We start from the raw sequence: 16,651 nt of genomic DNA, 5'->3' as shown, positions 1-16,651 counted from the left end.
ATTTATTGCCTTTACCTCCCTTATCCTTCCTCATTTGCACACACTGTATATAGACTTTTTCTATTGTATTATTGACTGTATGTTTGTATATTCCATGTGTAACTCTATGTTTGTCACGTTCTGACCTTAGTTCCTATGTTTTGTCTTTTGTTTCAGTATGGTCAGGGCATGAGTTGGGTGGGTTGTCTATGTTAGTTTTTCTATGATTTTCTATTTCTGTGTTTGGCCTGGTATGGTTCTCAAATAGAGGCAGCTGTCAATCGTTGTCCCTGATTGAGAACCATATTTAGGTAGCCTGTTTTCGATTGTGTTTTGAGGGTGGTCATTTTCAGTCTTTGTGTGTCTGCATCAGACAGAACTGTTTCGGTTGTTTCTTTATTGTTTGTTATTCAGTGTTCAGTTTTTTCATTAAATAAGATGGACACTTACGACGCTGCGCTTTGGTCCTCACCTTCTTTGTGAGTGTTTGTTTGTGTCGCACTGCTTTGCTTTATCTTGGCCAGGTCGCAGTTGTAAATGAGAACTTGTTCTCAACTAGCTTACCTGGTTAAATAAAGGTGAAATTTAAATTTAAAAAATACAGTAGTTTTGGCAATGAGGTGACAGGGGTAAGATGTATCTGTCAGTATGTCTGTTTCAGCCTGTGTCAGTGTGTCTGTGTCAAAACAATGTGATACTATTTTGGATCAGACAGTATCAGATAGACGGCCTACACGTACAAAGACAGAGGGGCGCTCTTTTGCTCGTTCGGATGCTTTATCTGGTGAGACTCATTCCACCTCTTGCGAACTGAAGCAAAATTATTATATTACATTTCTTCTTGGTCAATTTTTGAGAGAAGCCTGGCTTCCATTGGCATCCATAAATACACACTACTGCATAGCACACAATCATGACCAATACAGCAGTAAAATTACTATACACTGAAATTATGCACTAAAGGGTAATGTGACATCTGATTTTATATAATGTGACATCTGATTTTAACTTACGAAGAACCTATGTACACTAGCAGTCAAAATATTTAGAACACCTACTCATTCAAGGGTTTTTCTTTATTTTTCTATTTTCTACATTGTAGAATAATAGTGAAGACATCAAAACTATGTAATAACATACAGAATCATGTAGTAGCCAAAGAAGTGTTACACAAATATATTTGAGATTTGAGGTTCTTCAAATAGCCACCCGTTGCCTTGATCATAGCTTTGAACATGCTTGGCATTCTCTCAACCAGCTTCACCTGGAATGCTTTTCCAACAGTTCCCACATATGCTGAGCACTTGTGCTTTTCCTTCACTCTGTGGACCGACTCATCCCAAACTATTTCAATTTGGTTGAGTTTGGGGGATCGTGGAGGCCAGGTCATCTGATGAAGCGCGACATCACTCTCCTTGGTAAAATAGCCCTTACACAGCCTGGAGGTGTGTTGGGTTATTGTTTTGTTGAAAACAAATGATAGTCCCACTAAGCCCAAACCAGATGGGATGGCGTATCGCTGCAGAATGCTGTGGTAGAAATGCTGATTAAGTGTGCCTTGAATTCTAAATACATCACAGACAGTGTCACCAGCAAAACACCCCACACCATAACACCTCCTCCTCCATGCTTTACAGTGAGAAATACACATGCGGAGATCACCCTTTCACCCACACCACGTCTCACAAAGACACGGCGGTTGGAACAAAAATTCTCCAGTTTGAACTCCAGACCAAAGGACAAGTTTCCACCATTCTAATGTCCATTGCTCATGTTTTGTGGCCCAAGCAAGTCTCTTCTTCTTATTGGTGTCCTTTAGTAGTGCTTTCTTTGCAGCAATTCGACCATGAAGGCCTGATTCACACAGTCTCCTCTGAACAGTTGATGTTGAGATGTGTCTGTTACTTGAACTCTGTGAAGCATTTATTTGTCGCTGCAATTTCTGCGGCTGGTAACTTATCATCTGCAGCAGAGGTAACTAAAGGTCTTCCAGTCCTGTGGCGGTCCTCATGAGAGGCAGTTTCATCATTGCGCTTGATGATTTTTGCAACTTGAAGAAACTTTCAAAGTTCTTGAAATGTTCCATATTGACTGACCTTCATGTCTTAAAGTAATGATGGACTGTTGCTTCTCTTTGCTTATTTGAGCTGTTCTTGCCATAATATGGACTTGGTCTTTTACCAAATAGGGCCATCTTCTGTATACCACCCCTACCTTGTCACAACACAACTGATTGGCTCAAACGCATTAAGAAGGAAAGAAATTCCACAAATTAACTTTTAAGAAGGCACATCTATTAATTGAAATGTATTCCAGGTGACTACCTCATGAAGCTGGTTGAGAGAATTCCAAGAGTGTGCAAAGCTGTCTTCAAGGCAAAGGGTGGCTATTTGAAGAATCTCAAATATAAAATATATTTTGATTTGTTTAACACTTTTTTGGTTACTACATGATTCCATATGTGTTATTTCATAGTTTTGATGTCTTCACTATTATTCTACAATGTATAAAATAGTAAACATAAAGAAAAGCCCTTGAATGAGTAGGTGTTCTAAAACGTTTGACCGGTAGTGTATATATCTTTATTAAGGGTCTTAGAAGGCTTCATTAAGCCTTATAAGGCCATTTACTAGTAAAATCATGCTACGGGCAGAGAGCAATTTCGTGTTTCCTCTAAGAACCCAATGAACATTACTTTCCAAAGATTGTTTTTAAGATTGAACAGACCACACAAAGGCATTTCCGAAACTTCATACTCACCAAAGCAAACAGAGCCAACTGTTTGTACATAGAGAGAACTGGCATCAATGTCGGCCACGTCAAACTGGTGATAAGACTTTTCAATCTCACTGTTTGAACTGAAACCCCATTTGGACCAAGCTCCTGTGCCAGGTAAGCAGGAGGGGTACACACACAAACCCACACACACACACACAGCTTGGGTTATGAAAGGTCTTGTAGCTCTTCAGCTGGTCACGGACCATACCTTTGTGTTTAAGAGTGTAGATCTGTTGTTGCCCAGTTGGACTTGGGAGGTCAGGTTTGTTGGGTTTGGACGAGCACTCTGTCCCTCCTTCTGCTGGAGCAGGCCTGGTTGATCTCCTCACTGGACCTGCTGACATAAATCAGACAGGGCATAAGCCAAGGCCATCACACACACACACAAACACACACATACAAACTAAGCATCCTTCATTTTAAGTGTTGTATTAGAGCCAAGCAAATCAAGGAAATTCATCTCACAAGCTAATCCTTATCGTTTAGCCATTGATAAATATTTGTGCTGACCATCGTTACATGGTTTGTTAGAGAGTTAAATACTGCTAGATTGCTTGTTAGATTGTAAAAATTGTCAGAGAGTGTTAGATGGTGAGAGGGTTGGGTTGTTTGGGCTCACTTGTGTTTGTGCTCGAGGCTTTCCTTCCCATGTCCTGCCACAATGCGAACACGATGCTAACACAATGCTAACACAAACCACACTGGGTGTTTGTGAGGGGACAGAGTTCCTGTATCTAATGCTCAGAGTGTCGAGAAGGCCTCTATTGTAAGCTATTGCCTCTAGTGGTTTATTGGTCCCCATGGGACATACTCCAGGCTGCTGGGCAAAAGCTTACTTTAGACCAGGGCCTGCTTCCTGCCATGTACACACGTGCATTTAGAGGTAGCTATGTAGAGGAGAACTTACCTGAGCAGGGGACACAAGCAGGCAAGGCAGGGAAAACACTGGACTTTGTGTCCATGCATAATCTAGGCTACATTCCTCAAATGTTCACACACTCAGTGAGGGCTCAGTCCTGGTCCTGGAGCCAGGAGGGATGAGTGAGTCATAGTCCTGTCGTCAGCCCTCACTGCAGACCAAACCCTGCTTCAGGAAGACTGAAAATGTAATTATGCCATTCAAAAGAATTCCAGCTAATACTCACAGAAAACATGGGCCTAAGGAGGGAGAAAGATGAAGAGAATGAGTAGAGGAAGAGAGAGTGAACGAGAGAAAGAGAGGGATTGAGTGTTCCCAACATTCTGACAGGAGGTGGAAGGACAGCTTCCTCTCTGCGTACCGCCGGGCCCATTGGGACAGAGAGGAGGATCGACACACAATAGAGAGCAAGAGGGCGAGTAGGACGGGGTGGAAGAGAGGTGAGCAGGTTCAGTGTGTGATAAGATGATAAGGAAGGAAAGAGAATAGAGGGTAGGGAAAATAAGACACATAGATCCATTGCTGATGCATTTGAGGAGTTGGGGTGCAGGGAGAAATGCATAAGTGTAGGGTTAAAATTAGGTCTTGGGGCGACCACAGATTATCAAGCAATCTTTTTAGATTTGGAAATATATTATTTGTTATCCAAACACAGGATGAATACAGTATTTGTGGCACAGGTACAGAACATGGGTTGAGAAGTGAGAGGGTGTGGGATACAAGTGAGTAAAGGTTTCTGAGAAATGCAGAGGGGGAGCAGAGGGATGTAGGGGGTGAAGGTGGATGTAGGGGGAGCAGTCGGATGCAGGGGGATGTAGGGGGAGCAGAGGGATGTAGGGGGAGTATGGAGATGTAAGGGGATGTAAGGGGAGCAGAGGGATGTGGGGGAACAGAGGAATGTAGGGGGAGAAAGGGGATGCAGGGGGATGTAGGAGAAGAAGAGGGATATAGGGGAGAAGGGGAGCAGAGGGATGTAGGGGAGTATGGAGATGTAAGGGGATGTAAGGGGAGCAGAGGGATGTGAGGGGAACAGAAGAATGTAGGGGAGCAGAGAGAGGTAGGAGAAAAGAGGGATGTGGGGAACAGGGGGATGTAGGGGGAGTATGGAGATGTAAGGGGATGTAAGGGGAGCAGAGGGATGTAGGGGAGTATGGAGATGTAAGGGGATGTAAGGGGAGCAGAGGGATGTGGGGGGAGTATGGAGATGTAAGGGGATGTAAGGGGAGCAGAGGGATGTGGGGGAACAGAGGAATGTAGGGGGAGAAAGGGGATGCAGGGGGATGTAGGAGAAAAGAGGGATGTAAGGGAGAAGGGGGAGCAGAGGGATGTAGGGGGAGCAGAGTTTGTAGGGGGAGGGAGAAGGGAGATATACAGGGAAAAGGGAGCTGTAGAGGGGAGTAGGTGGACGTAGGGGGAGCAGAGGCATGTAGAGGGGAGAAGGGGGATGTAGGGGGAGCAGAGCGATGTTGTGGATAATAGAGGAATGTAGGGGGAGCAGAGGGACGTAGGTGGATGTAGGGGGCAGAAAGGGGATGTAGGGGGATGTAGGGGGAGCAGAAGGATGTAGTGGGATAAGGGGGATGTAGGGTGATTTGGGGTAATAGGTAGATGTAGGGAGAAGAGGGATGTAGGGGGAGAAGGGGGATGTATGGGGTGAATGGGGATGAAGGGGGATGAAGGGGGACCAAGGTATATAGGGGAGAAGGGTGGAGAAGGGAGATGTAGGGGAGAAGGGGTATGTAGGGGGAGAAAGGTGATGCAGGTGGAGAAGGGAATTTTGAAGGAGCAGAGGGATGTAGCGGGAGAAAGGAGATGTAAAAGGAGTAGGGGGGGGCAGAGGGATGTAATATATGTAAGGGGAGGGGAGAAGGCAGATGAAGGGGTAAAATCAAATCATTTATTTGTCACATGCGCCGATTACAACAGGTGTAGGCATTAACGTGAAATGCTTACTTACAAGCCCTTATCCAACAATGCAGTTCAAGGAAGAGTTAAGTTAAGTTAGTTAAGAAAATATTTACCAAATAAACTAAAATGATAATAAACAGCAAGTAGCAGCAGTGTAAAAACAAATGGGGGGGTCAATGTAAATAGTCCAGATGTCCATTTGATGAATTGCTCAGCAGTCTTATGGCTTGGGTTAGAAGCTGTTAAGGAGCCTAGGGTCCTAGACTTGGCAATCTGGTACCGCTTGTCGTGCAGGTAGCAGAGAGAACAGTCTATGACTTGGGTGACTGGAGTCTGACATTTTTTTTAGCTTTCCTCTGACACCGCCTAGTATGTAAATTCTGGATGGCAGGAAGCTTGGCACCAGTGATGTACTGGCCCATACGCACTATACTCTGTAGTGCCTTACGGTCAGATGCCGAGCAGTTGCCATACCATGTGGTAATGCGACCGGTCAGGATGCTCTCGATGGTGCAGCTGTAGATGTTTTTTAGAATCTGGGTACTCATGCCAAATCTTTTCAGTGTCCTCAGGGGGAAAAGGTGTTGTCGTTCCCTCTTCCCGAGGTGTGTTTTGACCATGATAGTTTGTTGGTGATGTGGACACCAAGGAACTTGAAACTCTTGACCCCCTCCACTATAGCCCCGTCGATGTTAATGGGGTCCGCCTTTTCCTGTAGTCCACGGTCAGCTCCTTTGTCTTGCTCACATTGAGGGAGAGGTTGTTGTCCTGGCACCACACTGCCAGTTTTCTGACCTCCCTATAGGCTGTCTAATCATTGTCGGTAATCAGGCCTACCACTGTTGTGTTGTCAGCAAACTTAATGGTGTTGGAGTCGTGTTTGGCCCCGCAGTCGTGGGTGAACAGGGAGTACAGGAGGAGACTAAGCACGCACCGCTGAGGAGCCCCAGTGTTGAGGATCAGCGTGGCAGATGTGTTGTTGCCTACCCTTACCACCTGGGGGTGGCCCATCAGGAAGTCCAGGATCCAATTGCAGAGGGAGGTGTTTAATCCCAGGGTCCTCAGCTTAGTGATGAGCTTTATGGGCATTATTGTTTTGAACACTGAGCTGTAGTCAATGAACAGCATTCTCACATAGGTGTTCCTTTTGTCCAGGTGAGAAAGGGCGGTGTGGCGTGAGATTGAGATTGCCTTATTTGTGGATCTGTTGGGGCGGTATGAGAATTGGAGTGGGTCTAGAGTATCCGGGATGATGCTGTTGATGTGAATGGCCAGCCGTTCAAAGCACTTCATGGCTACTAACGTGAGTGCTACAGGGCGATAATCATTTAGGAAGGTTACCTTCGCTTCCTTGGGCACAGGGGCTATGGTGGTCTGCTTGAAACATGCAGGTATTACAGATTCGGTCAGGGAGAGGTTGAAAATGTCAGTGAAGACACTTGCCAGTTGCCCTATGCATGCTTTGAATATACGTCCTGGTAATCCGTCTAGCCCCGCGGCTTTGTGAATGTTAAACCTGTTTAAAGGTCTTGCTCACATCGGCTACCGAGAGCATTATCACACAGTCGTCCGGAACAGCTGGTGCTCTCATGCATGCTTTAGTGTTCCTTGCCTCGAAGCAAGCATAGAAGGCATTTAGCTTGTCTGGTAGGCTCGCGTCACTGGGCAGCTCACTGCTGGGTTTCCCTTTGTAGTCTGTAATAATTTTCAAACCCTGCCACATCCGACGAGCGTCAGAGCTGCTGTAGTAGGATTCAATCTTAATCCTGTATTGATGCTTTGCCTTTTAGCGGGATTTCTTAAAAGCATCTGGACTAGTGTCCCGCTCCTTGAAAGCGGAAGCTCTAGCCTTTAGCTCGATGCGGATGTAGCCTGTAATCCATGGCTACTGGTTGGGATATGTATGTACGGTCACTGTGGGGATGACGTCATCGATGCACTTATTGATGAAGCCTGTGACTGAGGTGGTATACTCCTCTATGCCATTGGATGAATCCCGGAACATATTCCAGTCTGTGCTAGCAAAACAGTCCTGTAGCGTAGCATCCGTGTCATCTGACCACTTCCGTATTGAGCGAGTCACTGGTACTTCCTGCTTTAGTTTGGTGGCTTTAGGGGAGCAGGTGGACATAGGGTGGAGCAGAGGGATGTAAGGCAGGGGGATGTAAGGGGGAACAGAGGGATGTAGGAGGGAGCAGGGTATAAGGGAGGGGGAAGGGGGATGTAGGGGTGAGAAGGGGGATCTAGGGGGGCTTGTCGGGCTTATGCAAAAGGTACATACTGTAGTAGTAAGTGAAGGGTAACACCCTTTCCCTGTCCTATCTGAGGAACACATGTCATCCAGGGTAGTATTTCATCCCTGCTGGTGCCTTCAGCCAGGCAGACAGACAGCCAGCAGCCCAACACAATGTTATCAGCGGATACGAGTGTGTGGACACACAGTTACAAGCCTCCCGTTCCCCTCACACACACGCCCATACACACATTCTCACAAACGTGTACAGCGTGTAATAAAACGTGTTCATTACTGTTCCTATTTCCTGAAATGCGACTGAGCCACTTTAGAAGTTGAAGTTACTAAAACATCACCACATGTACAAGAAACAGCATGTCAATGCAACACAAAACACATAATAAGACTAGCAACAACAAGCTCTTTCTGTTAATAGTATCCTATGAGACATGTATCAATCTAATCCATCATTAACCCGTGTGGTCAATTACTTAAGGTGGTGAAATTTCTGGAATAGCCCCAATTCATGAACCTTCAGTCGACCCCTGTGTCAGTGACTGGGTATTGTGTGTTGTGTGTTGTGTGTTGTGTGTGTGTGTTGTGTGTTGTGTGTTGTGTGTGTGTGTGTGTTGTGTGTGTGTGTTGTGTGTTGTGTGTGTGTGTTGTGTGTTGTGTGTGTGTGTGGTGTGTTGTGTGTTGTGTGATGTGTGTTGTGTGATGTGTGTTGTGTGTTGTGTGTTGTGTGTTGTGTGTCAGTGACTGGGTATTGTGTGGTGTGTGTGTGTGTTGTGTGTTGTGTGTTGGGTATTGTGTGTGTGTGTTGTGTGGTGTGTGTTGCGTGTTGTGTGATGTGTGATGTGTGTTGTGTGTTGTGTGTTGTGTGTTGTGTGTCAGTGACTGGGTATTGTGTGTTGTGTGTGTGTGTTGTGTGTTGGGTATTGTGTGTTGTGTGTTGTGTGTTGTGTGTTGTGTATTGTGTGTTGTGTGTTGTGTGTTGTGTGTCAGTGACTGGGTATTGTGTGTTGTGTGTGTGTGTTGTGTGTTGTGTGATGTGTGTTGTGTGATGTGTGTTGTGTGTTGTGTGTTGTGTGTTGTGTGTCAGTGACTGGGTATTGTGTGTTGTGTGTGTGTGTGTTGTGTGTTGTGTGTTGTGTGTTGGGTATTGTGTGTTGTGTGTGTGTGTTGTGTGTTGTGTGTTGCGTGTTGCGTGTTGTGTGTTGTGTGATGTGTGTTGTGTGTTGTGTGTTGTGTGTTGTGTGTTGTGTGTCAGTGACTGGGTATTGTGTGTTGTGTGTGTGTGTTGTGTGTTGTGTGTTGTGTGTTGTGTGTTGTGTATTGTGTGTTGTGTGTTGTGTGTTGTGTGTCAGTGACTGGGTATTGTGTGTTGTGTGTGTGTGTTGTGTGTTGTGTGTTGTGTGTTGTGTGTTGTGTGTTGGGTATTGTGTGTTGTGTGTGTGTGTTGTGTGTTGTGTGTTGTGTGTTGTGTGTCAGTGACTGGGTATTGTGTGTTGTGTGTGTGTGTTGTGTGTTGTGTGATGTGTGTTGTGTGATGTGCGTTGTGTGTTGTGTGTTGTGTGTTGTGTGTTGTGTGTTGTGTGTCATACATCATACTTCGCTTCCGGGTTGGAGCGAGCGGTCGCATCTGCACTCGGTCCGCAGGTAGTATTACATTTCATTACATTTCATTACATTTCATTATAGTACAACGGTTTGATTTGTCTAATCTTATCAATTTCTTCTTAGCTAGCTACACAGCCGTCTTTGTATCATAGATAATTGCGTAATTATCGTATTTCGTCGTCCTAACGCAGTCTACACTGCCCTGCAGCTAGCCAGCTAGCTAACGTCCACTGTTAGCTAGTCCACCGTCTACCGATTAGCAGCACAACTATTACACTCAACTGAACGACTTGATTAGTGTAGTGTTAGCTAGCTACATAGTTGTCTTTGCTGTCTTCGTACCCAAGATAATTGTGTAGTTTAGAGTGTGTAGTTTTATGTCGTCCTTAACATAGGAGACTCTGCTAGCTAGCCAACAGCTAGCCAACGTCTACGAACAGAACTTCTGCACTCAACAATCCGGTCGCATTTCGCTTCGCTCCACAGGTAGTATCACATTTTTCATTTCATTTCATTACAGTACAACGGCTTGATTTGTTTGATCGTAGCTAGCTACATAGCTAGCTACATAGCCGTCTTTGTATCAAAGATAATTGTGTAGTCTAGAGCGATTTCCTAGGTTAGTTAGCCAGCTATTGTCGTTCTTTTAACGCAACGTAACGTAATCAACACTGCTAGCTAGCCAGCTAGCCCCGAATAGCAGCACAGTAGAAACTATTACACTCAACGGAACGACTTGATTAGTGTAGTGTCAACAACGCAGCCAATGCCAACTAGCCTACTTAGTCAACAACGCAGCCTCTGCCAGCTAGCCTACTTCAGCAGTACTGTATCATTTTAATCATTTTAGTCAATAAGATTCTTGCTACGTAAGCTTAACTCTCTGAACACTCGTGACGTGTAGTCCACTTGTCATTCCAATCTCCTTTGCATTAGCGTAGCCTCTTGTGTAGCCTGTCAACTATGTGTCTGTCTATCCCTGTTCTCTCCTCTCTGCACAGACCATACAAACGCTCCACACCGCGTGGCCGCGGCCACCCTAATCTGGTGGTCCCAGCGCACGACCCACGTGGAGTTCCAGGTCTCCGGTAGCCTCTGGAACTGCCGATCTGCGGCCAACAAGGCAGAGTTCATCTCCGCCTATGTCTCCCTCCAGTCCCTCGACTTCTTGGCACTGACGGAAACATGGATCACCACAGACAACACTGCTACTCCTACTGCTCTCTCTTCGTCTGCCCACGTGTTCTCGCACACCCCGAGAGCTTCTGGTCAGCGGGGTGGTGGCACCGGGATCCTCATCTCTCCCAAGTGGTCATTCTCTTCTTTCTCCCCTTACCCATCTGTCTATCGCCTCCTTTGAATTCCATGCTGTCACAGTTACCAGCCCTTTCAAGCTTAACATCCTTATCATTTATCGCCCTCCAGGTTCCCTCGGAGAGTTCATCAATGAGCTTGATGCCTTGATAAGCTCCTTTCCTGAGGACGGCTCACCTCTCACAGTTCTGGGCGACTTTAACCTCCCCACGCCTACCTTTGACTCATTCCTCTCTGCCTCCTTCTTTCCACTCCTCTCCTCTTTTGACCTCACCCTCTCACCTTCCCCCCTACTCACAAGGCAGGAAATACGCTCGACCTCATCTTTACTAGATGCTGTTCTTCCACTAACCTCGTTGCAACTCCCCTCCAAGTCTCCGACCACTACCTTGTATCCTTTTCCCTCTCGCTCTCATCCAACACTTCCCACACTGCCCCTACTCGGATGGTATCGCGCCGTCCCAACCTTCGCTCTCTCTCCCCCGCTACTCTCTCCTCTTCCATCCTATCATCTCTTCCCTCTGCTCAAACCTTCTCCAACCTATCTCCTGATTCTGCCTCCTCAACCCTCCTCTCCTCCCTTTCTGCATCCTTTGACTCTCTATGTCCCCTATCCTCCAGGCCGGCTCGGTCCTCCCCTCCCGCTCCGTGGCTCGACGACTCATTGCGAGCTCACAGAACAGGGCTCCGGGCAGCCGAGCGGAAATGGAGGAAAACTCGCCTCCCTGCGGACCTGACATCCTTTCACTCCCTCCTCTCTACATTTTCCTCTTCTCTCTCTGCTGCTAAAGCCACTTTCTACCACTCTAAATTCCAAGCATCTGCCTCTAACCCTAGGAAGCTCTTTGCAACCTTCTCCTCCCTCCTGAATCCTCCCCCCCCCCCCCCCTCCTCCCTCTCTGCAGATGACTTCGTCAACCATTTTGAAAAGAAGGTCGACGACATCCGATCCTCGTTTGCTAAGTCAAACGACACCGCTGGTTCTGCTCACACTGCCCTACCCTGTGCTCTGACCTCTTTCTCCCCCTCTCTCCAGATGAAATCTCGCGTCTTGTGACGGCCGGCCGCCCTACAACCTGCCCGCTTGACCCTATCCCCTCCTCTCTTCTCCAGACCATTTCCGGAGACCTCCTCCCTTACCTCACCTCGCTCATCAACTCATCCCTGACCGCTGGCTACGTCCCTTCCGTCTTCAAGAGAGCGAGAGTTGCACCCCTTCTGAAAAAACCTACACTCGATCCCTCCGATGTCAACAACTACAGACCAGTATCCCTTCTTTCTTTTCTCTCCAAAACTCTTGAACGTGCCGTCCTTGGCCAGCTCTCCCGCTATCTCTCTCAGAATGACCTTCTTGATCCAAATCAGTCAGGTTTCAAGACTAGTCATTCAACTGAGACTGCTCTTCTCTGTATCACGGAGGCGCTCCGCACTGCTAAAGCTAACTCTCTCTCCTCTGCTCTCATCCTTCTAGACCTATCGGCTGCCTTCGATACTGTGAACCATCAGATCCTCCTCTCCACCCTCTCCGAGTTGGGCATCTCCGGCGCGGCCCACGCTTGGATTGCGTCCTACCTGACAGGTCGCTCCTACCAGGTGGCGTGGCGAGAATCCGTCTCCACACCACGTGCTCTCACCACTGGTGTCCCCCAGGGCTCTGTTCTAGGCCCTCTCCTATTCTCGCTATACACCAAGTCACTTGGCTCTGTCATAACCTCACATGGTCTCTCCTATCATTGCTATGCAGACGACACACAATTAATCTTCTCCTTTCCCCCTTCTGATGACCAGGTGGCGAATCGCATCTCTGCATGTCTGGCAGACATATCCGTGTGGATGACAGATCACCACCTCAAGCTGAACCTCGGCAAGACGGAGCTGCTCTTCCTCCCGGGAAGGACTGCCCGTTCCATGATCTCGCCATCACGGTTGACAACTCCATTGTGTCCTCCTCCCAGAGCGCTAAGAACCTTGGCGTGATCCTGGACAACACCCTGTCGTTCTCAACTAACATCAAGGCGGTGGCCCGTTCCTGTAGGTTCATGCTCTACAACATCCGCAGAGTACGACCCTGCCTCACACAGGAAGCGGCGCAGGTCCTAATCCAGGCACTTGTCATCTCCCGTCTGGATTACTGCAACTCGCTGTTGGCTGGGCTCCCTGCCTGTGCCATTAAACCCCTACAACTCATCCAGAACGCCGCAGCCCGTCTGGTGTTCAACCTTCCCAAGTTCTCTCACGTCACCCCGCTCCTCCGCTCCCTCCACTGGCTTCCAGTTGAAGCTCGCATCCGCTACAAGACCATGGTGCTTGCCTACGGAGCTGTGAGGGGAACGGCACCTCAGTACCTCCAGGCTCTGATCAGGCCCTACACCCAAACAAGGGCACTGCGTTCATCCACCTCTGGCCTGCTCGCCTCCCTACCACTGAGGAAGTACAGTTCCCGCTCAGCCCAGTCAAAACTGTTCGCTGCTCTGGCCCCCCAATGGTGGAACAAACTCCCTCACGACGCCAGGACAGCGGAGTCAATCACCACCTTCCGGAGACACCTGAAACCCCACCTCTTTAAGGAATACCTAGGATAGGATAAAGTAATCCCTCTCACCCCCTCCCCTGAAAAGATTTAGATGCACTACTGTTCCACTGGAGGTCATAAGGTGAATGCACCAATTTGTAAGTCGCTCTGGATAAGAGCGTCTGCTAAATGACTTAAATGTAAATGTAATGTAAATGTGTCAGTGACTGGGTATTGTGTGTTGTGTGTGTGTGTTGTGTGTTGTGTGTTGTGTGTTGTGTGTTGGGTATTGTGTGTTGTGTGTCAGTGACTGGGTATTGTGTGTTGTGTGTGTGTGTTGTGTGTTGTGTGTTGTGTGTTGTGTGTTGGGTATTGTGTGTTGTGTGTGTGTGTTGTGTGTTGTGTGTTGTGTGTTGTGTGTTAGTGACTGGGTATTGTGTGTTGTGTGTGTGTGTTGTGTGTTGTGTGTTGTGTGTTGTGTGTCAGTGACTGGGTATTGTGTGTTGTGTGTGTGTGTTGTGTGATGTGTGTTGTGTGTTGTGTGATGTGTGTTGTGTGTTGTGTGATGTGTGTTGTGTGTTGTGTGATGTGTGTTGTGTGTTGTGTGATGTGTGTTGTGTGTTGTGTATTGTGTGTTGTGTGTTGTGTGTTGTGTGTCAGTGACTGGGTATTGTGTGTTGTGTATTGTGTGTTGTGTGTTGTGTGTTGTGTGTTGTGTGTCAGTGACTGGGTATTGTGTGTTGTGTATTGTGTGTTGTGTGTTGTGTGTTGTGTATTGTGTGTTGTGTGTTGTGTGTGTGTGTGTGTGTTGTGTGTTGTGTGTTGTGTGATGTGTGTTGTGTATTGTGTGTTGTGTGATGTGTGTTGTGTGTTGTGTGATGTGTGTTGTGTTGTGTGATGTGTGTTGTGTGTTGTGTGTTGTGTATTGTGTGTTGTGTGTTGTGTGATGTGTGTTGTGTGTTGTGTGATGTGTGTTGTGTATTGTGTGTTGTGTGTTGTGTGTTGTGTGATGTGTGTTGTGTGTTGTGTGTTGTGTGATGTGTGTTGTGTGTTGTGTGTTGTGTGATGTAGTGTATGTTTATTGGACACGTTGATGAGCGATGCCCTCCTCTCCTCTGTTTGCATGGACGTATAGCAAACACACACACACACACAATACACACCCTTTTCTGTCTTCAATAACAAAAGGAGCCATGTCTGTCCACACACACAGTGCATGTTTCTCCGCATATCTGATGTAGATACACCTCTTCCTGCGTTTGTTATCCCTCTCCTACTCTAGATGGTGAAACTGAAGCTCGATGGAGATAAATATAGCATTTGAGCCCAAATTACCTCCTGCTTTCCCTCAACCTTGGTTGCCTTGTTCTCATGGAGGTACGGACAGGGGCCAATTTACATTCCTGCTTGTTTTGATTTGACTAAAAGTCCAGTCAGTTATGTTGGGAAAACTCATGTAGGTCAGAAAAGTAATGGAACATTTGAATAAGATCTGAATTTCTATAGCAATGACCCCGCAATGTACGATATACATTTTTCATCAATGACTGATGAAAGAGACATTCCTAAGAAGCACGCTAATTGTAATATATTGGTACAACCTATAGCTGTTGGATATCAATAAATATCATGGTTATTTTCATAACAACTTAAAGGGGAAATCCACTCAAAAACTAGATTTTGGTATTTTGGTTTTGGTATCTTCATAAATCCACTGTTGAAACAACAGTGCCAAAATGTCTTGCATGTCAGCAGTCAAGTTTTCAAGATGTTGGACTTTCAAGAAACAAAGTGTTACCGGACACATCATCATCATTTTCTATATGGAAAAAGTCTAGAATGGTCATTGAGAGGCTGAAAGGAAAACACACACACACATAAACAGGATGTGCTGTCTCCAGTGTTTTGCGGCAATATGAGAGAGGTGAAGGGATGGGGTTGGGAAGGGAAGGGATGGGGTTGGAGGGGGTTGGAGGGGGAAACTGTCAGTCAACCTTGACACACATTATAAGACTCACATATTCTTTCCATCCCTCAGGTCTGGGATAACAACACTATAATGAGTACAGAGGTCAGATGTCACTGTGTAAGAATAGCAGGAGCAGTCTAAAAATGAATGGTCCAGTAGACAGATCTGAGCAACGGCCACGTGTCTGGTCGTCAAGGAGAGAGACGGCAAAGTGCGGCCCGCTGTGACATTGTCACCAATCCCCTCCATCCCTGTCATCTGGTCTGACTGGTCACCTGCACCTCACCTGCTCTGACAGTGTCACCATGGTGCGAACAAACAATGCATTGACTAATTTACTGTTAGGATCGCATACAGTGTTATCTAGATAGAGTATCTGTCAGTGTGTGCATTAAGGTAAGCTCTAACCAACAGCACCCGTGTCTTATCAGACACTTACTCTTACATACACAGACTTGTAATCACCACACACTCCATCTAAAGACTGATTGTGTCATTTGTTCATGTCAACAATAACACTCCCCTACTAAGTAGATCATGTTACTGGTGACACAAAAAAAGAGAAAGCAACAGGGCCCATGTAGGAATAGGAGCAACATTCTGTATTCTCTCCAGGTGTGGCTGTGGAGTGACAGAGAGAGAGAGAGGCTACAGTAGAACAACATCGTTAACAGGATGCCTACTCAGGTCACTATGTGTTCTACAGTATGTGAGGTAGGGTGTGTGAAGTTGGTGTGTGACCCCACATGGGAGAAGAAAGCAGTACACCCTGGCAAATCACTCAGCGCACACTTAAATAGAGCACTTATTTCACCTACATACAGTCTGTGTGAACACATATGCATGCACACACATATACACACACATGTGCAAGGTTTGGTGATTGTATCATTGTGTATCACAGCATATCACTGTTCGTGTCACTTAAAAACCATAGTCACCATGGTCAGCTCATGGCAGTTGTGCAAATTGTGTGTGTTGTACTGCACGTTTGTCTGTCTGTGTGCCTTAGATGTTCCACAGTGGTGTAACCTAGGCCTACAGTGGTGTGAGAGGGAGTTTTGGGGGCATTTTGGAGGGTGACTGGGGATGAGGTGCGTTTAGGAGACACAGAGAGTGTCCATCAAGCCTGGTTTTCCTGAGATACTGGTGCAGCAAGGCTGATATCGGGTTGGGTCACAAGCAGGGGTGGTAGGTGGAGGGGTTGTGTGGTTATGTTAATACGATCTGGCAGGTTGTTTTTTCCCACACACACATACATAAACAGAGACACACACACACTCTTCCCCACACACAGCCCACACCCTGGCAGTGCTGTTATGTTGTAAATGGTGAGATTAAGTTAAGTTGTGGAGCGTCACCTCTCTGTTCCAGATCACTTGATGCTGTTTGACTGAGTAAACAAACTGTGCTCTGACC

This window comes from Oncorhynchus nerka, linkage group LG3 (genome assembly GCF_034236695.1).
Source record: "Oncorhynchus nerka isolate Pitt River linkage group LG3, Oner_Uvic_2.0, whole genome shotgun sequence".
NCBI lineage: Eukaryota > Metazoa > Chordata > Actinopteri > Salmoniformes > Salmonidae > Oncorhynchus > Oncorhynchus nerka.
Note: the sequence above shows the minus strand (reverse complement) of the source record.